Raw genomic sequence first — 6,000 nt, forward strand, 5'->3', positions numbered from 1 at the left:
AATTTTCATGAGCATAAACCTCATGCATTAGGTTTTTTGGTATTTCCGTAGCAATTATAGTTTACCAAAGAGATTGATATGTTTGTTTTTAAAATTTTAAAACTTTAAACTATTTACTAGCATTTATTGACTACAATAAATCTATAAAAAGTTTGCTACTTTTAGAATTATTATTATTTATTAAACCAAAAATTGAAAAATTACAAGTTTTTATAATTTTACAAAATTAGGTTAGGTGTTACTCATATAGTTAAAAACTACTCATTGGAGTGACACCTAAATAAAATAAAGAAACAAACAAAAAAATTAACAGCAATAATAATAAATAAAAGCATGCGTAAATTAAATTAATTTAAAAAAAAAAAGGCCAAAAATAATAAATAATAAGTCAAAAAAATATGAAAATACTCAATAACAAACAAACAAAAATGAAAATAATTAGCAAATAATAAAAAACTTTACGCAAACAAAAAGGCAATCGCATGAACTACAAAATGAAAGCAAAAACTACTAAATAAAAATTCAAACACAAAAACTTCTACAAAATAAAATAAAATAAAAAAATAATAATCATTTGTTATTTTTTCAAAAAAAAAAAATTTCCCTGCCTTTCCTTTTCACTTTTTTTCGTTTTCACCTTTAAATAAACGCTTCAGCCATTTGCGATGTCATTGCATTAAGATGTTTTTTACTGTTATTTTACTATATTTATTCAAAATAAGTGAGATCTATAAAAATCAATATATTTATTTTATAGCAATATATTTATTTTATAGCAACATATTTATTTTAGTAATACATCTTTTTTGACATTTGTTTTTGAGAGAGGATAGGTTAGTTGATCTTAGGAATAATCATGTTTTGTTTTCATACTTTCCCAAGTATTGAACCAGACTTTCGTTTTGTTACTCTTTTGCAAAATTTAGCCTTTTTTTAATGCCCCATATCTTTTTTATATTATTCAAAGAAACTAGTGAGTAATATTTTGCTGAAAATTGAGATTTATTTTATACAGGTAGTTTGTCAGCTGATTTAGCTTCCAGACTGCAATGCGAAGATTTGCTGCAACAGCTTTGCAACAACAATGCGGTATATCACACAAAATGTTATACAAATTTTGATAACTATCACTACCAGAGAGCATCTAAACGAAGAAAAACATTAAACACGACAGAAGAACTACCAATTCCTAGCCATGGTACAAGATCAAAATTTATAATAGGAATTCCAATAGAACTTTTTTTTCTATTTTTTATTTTATAGAAAATAAAGTTTTATAGTAATTTCTATAGAAATTAATAGACATTCTATTAAAATTTTATAAAATTCTATAGAATTTCTATAGACCATATGTTTCAAAAGTTTATAGATATTCTGTAGAACTTTTTTCCCTGGGTTAGGTAAACAAGTTCAGTGGCACTACCCGGAACTATATGGTAAAGATAAATTATTAATGATGATGGGCAGGTTACACATAGAAATGGCCTCATTATCTTTGTTTGGAGATTGGTTAGAAGGCAGTGGTTGTTGTGATGCCATAGCTAAAGCCGGTATAACAATTTCTGGTCGAGCCGAATCTATGCTAACTGGTCGAAAAGTAAAATGCTCCAGGTATGCAGCTCAAGTTTCATTAGCTGGTTTATACTCACTTTTGACTGAAGCATTCAAAAAATTATCTACAATTTCCTTTGAACTGTGGATCCAACAACAAAGAACAGCATACATCCAATTTAACTATTGGTTTACTGCTATGGAGTTACAAGCAATAGTCTTGTTGCTTGTTAAGAGTTTCAGAATGGGAAACTTCAATATGTTTGTCAGTGCTTTGGAACAAGTTATTACTTGGATGTTTGCTTTAGAGCACACGCGCTTCTCTAGATGGCTTCCAATTTTTCTTTCTGACATGAAGATGCTACCTCATAGACACCCTGAGATACACACCGAGTTCTGTAAAGGTTTTTTTGCGTTTCAAAAGACAAGACGTTTCAAAAGGTTTCTTTGCGTTTCAAAAGACAAGACCCTTTTTTGTCAATGGCTACAGATCAAGCCCATGAACAAAACATTAGGAGCATAAAAGGAAATGGTGGCTCAATTGGCATTTTAGATAACACAAGTGCGTTGATGAAGTGGATGGTGTGTGAATCACTACTTCCTGAGCTTCTAGAAAGATTTGGAGAAGAAAATGATGACGATGAGAAAAATCATCACAAAGATACACCTGCCTTTGAAAAAAATTATAATGTACATGTATCAGGGTTTATTGAAGTTATAAAAGATTTTGGAAATCGCTTTTTAGTAAAAGAAGACATTCTCATGAATTTATCAACAAAGACATTACTCCTTGCCACAAAAATCCTTGCCACTCAAAAAGGAAGGTTAAAAACAGTATTGCTTAAAGAAGAATGTAAAATGTTTGCATCACTTTATGTTGCATCTCAACATATAGATGGAGATTTATATGATTTTTTTCGACATGAAAATCATGCTTATCCACCAGCAATATCTGAATACGGCAAACTCCAACAAACTAATAAATCGGATTATCTTAAATGCCTTGAAGAATATTCGGCACCTTCTTTATGACTACTCCTGAAGGTATCACTGCAAAAGTCTTAGATAGAGGAGCAATTGTTCATATATTTCATCCGGTAAATTCGAAGACGTTCAAGAAATTGAATTTCGATACAAAATAATCAATATCTCATCAGCAAAACATAAAGAAATACAAAGGATTGACATTGTGTTTGACCGTTATTTTAAATGTAGTTTAAAAACCCAAACCAGGGATAGTCGTGGTAATGGAGTTAGAGTGTGTGTTTCTGATTCAACTCCTATTTGGAAAAATTGGTCACAGTTCTTACGATTGGATGAAAACAATACTGAGTTTTTTAAATGCTTGCAACAAACTTTGTACAAGTACCGACATTTGACTTACTTTTAGTAACAACGTGTGATGAAACTGTTTTATTTAATTCCAAATATTTTAACGAAAAACCTATTTCACCTTGTTACCATGAGGAAGCTGACACCCGGATTTTGCTACACGTTAAAAATGCTGTTGACAGCGGGCACCAAATTGTTTGTATTCAGACAGTTGACACAGATATTATTACAATCTCAATTTCCGTTTTTAAACAATTAACGGGTATCAAGCAACTTTGGATAGAGTTTGGAGTTGAAAAACTGAAACGTTGGCTTCCCATACATTAATATACTCAAAAGTTAGGTGAAAAAGCACAAGCTGTTTCATTGTGGTTTACATTCACTGGCTGTGATACCCTGTCTTCCTTTGCAGGGCAGGGTAAAAAACTAGCTTGGAATCTCTGGAGCAACGGAGATGAAGAAATTATAAGAGCATTTTGCAGGTAACTTACGTTTACATAGCCATAAAAAAGCAATAATTTTAGATTTGCAAGCTGCTTAAATTTTAAAAATGTGTTTTTGAAGACTGCTCTTTTTTTTTTATTATTTAGCTTGTCCTCCCCAAATACTAGAGTTATTTCAACTGATGTATTTCTGCAGTTTGAGCGCTACGTTATTTTACTTTATGATAAGACAAATTCCACTTATGACCTCGCCATATGACGAAGAATGCTTTTCACTAAAAAGTCACGGCAGAGCGAGGGGTTACCACCACCAAAAGATGCACTTTTTCAGCATTTGAAAAGAGCTGTATTTCAAGGGAGGTATTTTTTTTAGTAGTTGAATGGACTTATAAAATAAATTCTTATAAAAATATAAAGACTTATAAAAAACTTTTATGTTTAAATATTTATTTAGTATAATATGGAGACAATCCTTGGTGCCACAACAACTTTTACTGGGCGTTAGTAAATGGGGTTGGAAGAAAATAAATAACGTAATGACACCTTTATTGATGACTCTACGCGAGGCATCAAAATCATGCGTTGAGTTGATAAAATATAGATGCAAGAAAAGTTGTGGAACACAATGCAAATGCAAACGTTCAAGATTAAGCTGCACTGCGAGTGTTCTGATCAGTGTTCAGAAGAAATTTGAGCTAACCTCAAAAAACTAGTTTTGTTCAAATAAAATAAGTAATCATCCATAGAATAAATTTGTTATCCACTCTTTTAATTTCGTTTTATATCTTTAGCCTTATTCTTTTATATAATATGATATATTTGTTTACTTGAAGTTAATTCTTCTATAAATTCTGCTTTTAATTTCAACCTTATATAGTTAGTTTTGAAGATTATATATTTTTTTACAGTCAACTCGGGGGTTCTCCTAGGATCAAAGAAATGTTCTTAGAACGATGTCTCTTTTTTTTTTTTTGAATTTTTTAAAGTTCTTAGACAAATTCCAGAAAGTTTCAACCGTGTATCACAATTTGAACTATTGCCCCCACTATAAAGAATAAAGGGGTTTTGAAATGGGAGTCGCCCCAGGACCAAACAAATATTTTTAAAACAGTCTTTTTTTTTTGAATTTTTTAAATCATAGAGAATTTCCTGAAAGTTTTAAACCGGTATAACAATTTCAACTATTTGAACTTATTGGCCCCCACTATATAAAATAAAGAGGTTGAACTTGGGGTCGCCCCAGGACCAAAAAAATATTTTTAAAACGAGGTCTCTTTTTTTTTGAATTCTTTTAGTTTTTAGACAATTTCATAAAATTTTCAAGCTGGTATAACAATTTGAAATATTTATACTTAATGCACCTTTATATAATGAAATTCTTTAAGCCCATTTCACTAAAAATAGAAGACTCCATAACTCACAACCTAAACTCATTGATAAGTGGGGTCCTTTTCTATATCAATTTGTATAGTTATTAACAACAATTTTGCCAAGTTTTATGCTGCTACCAATGAAACACGTTTAACAAAAAACATGTCTGAAAAATTTGTCTGAAATTTTTTCTGAAACTAATAAAATGCTAACAAAACAGTATACCATCGATCAATTTAAAAGTTTGTCATTAAATGTGAAAAGCAGAAAGGAGAGAGTTGCAATTTTGACTAAAGAAACTGAACTAATTTGGAGAAAGCTGAATATTCCAATTCTACAAAGGAAATCAGCATCAGAATGAAAAATAGAAAATGTATTGAAAAAACTTGACAAAGATAGTCGAAAGCCCGGAACTCAAAATTTAATCCAATTGTTTTACATAACTGATGAAAAAGGTGAATGGTTCTGTCAGGAAGATAAAGAATTTTATGGTCTACAAATGCCAACAAATAGAAGGGCTGGATATTGAACCACAATTGAAGATACTGAAGGTATTCATCCAAGAAAACTAGTGTTGATAATGAAACAAGCGTCCATCAGCCAAGACCAAGATTTGGATGAATCAACTAGTGAAGGAGGTCATTCAGAAACTGTTCTATTAAAGTTGGTGAATTAAAATTATTACATATACGTGGTATAAGTCACGTTGATAAACGTGGTAAAAGTCACGTAGATAAACGCGATGAAAGTCACGCATTAATTTATGGTTTTTAATGACTATTGTTGTTTTATAATTGTCATGGGAATTATAACTTTGTATTTATATACAATTTTATGTAATAAAACAGAAAGTTGAAAAACGCTTAGATAGTTGTTTTTAATATATACATATAAACGAATACAAGAATGCAGCAAGCCATTTCGGCCATTATGCCACCAGTTTTTGATGGCAACCATTAACGGTTTATCTGTCAACTGCGAACATATATTGCAGGAATGGACATTGACGAAGCGAAGAAAAAGACGATAACATTAACATGTTTTAATTGTGGGAAATTTGGACATTATGCACTGGACTGCAAGGCAAAATTGAAGAACTGTTCACACAATCATCGAGCCAAAGACTGCATCAAACCATTGCAAGGTTTAAAAGGAAAAGGGAGAATTTGGAAATAATGGCATCCAGTATTCTCCCGGAAACAGCGTTGCCATCATTAAAAGTTAAGATAAACGAAGAGAATAAAATAAACGAAGAGAACGAAGTAAAGTAAGAGAACGAAATAAACAAAAAGAACGAAATCAA

This window comes from Hydra vulgaris, chromosome 09 (genome assembly GCF_038396675.1).
Source record: "Hydra vulgaris chromosome 09, alternate assembly HydraT2T_AEP".
NCBI classification, from domain to species: Eukaryota; Metazoa; Cnidaria; class Hydrozoa; order Anthoathecata; family Hydridae; genus Hydra; species Hydra vulgaris.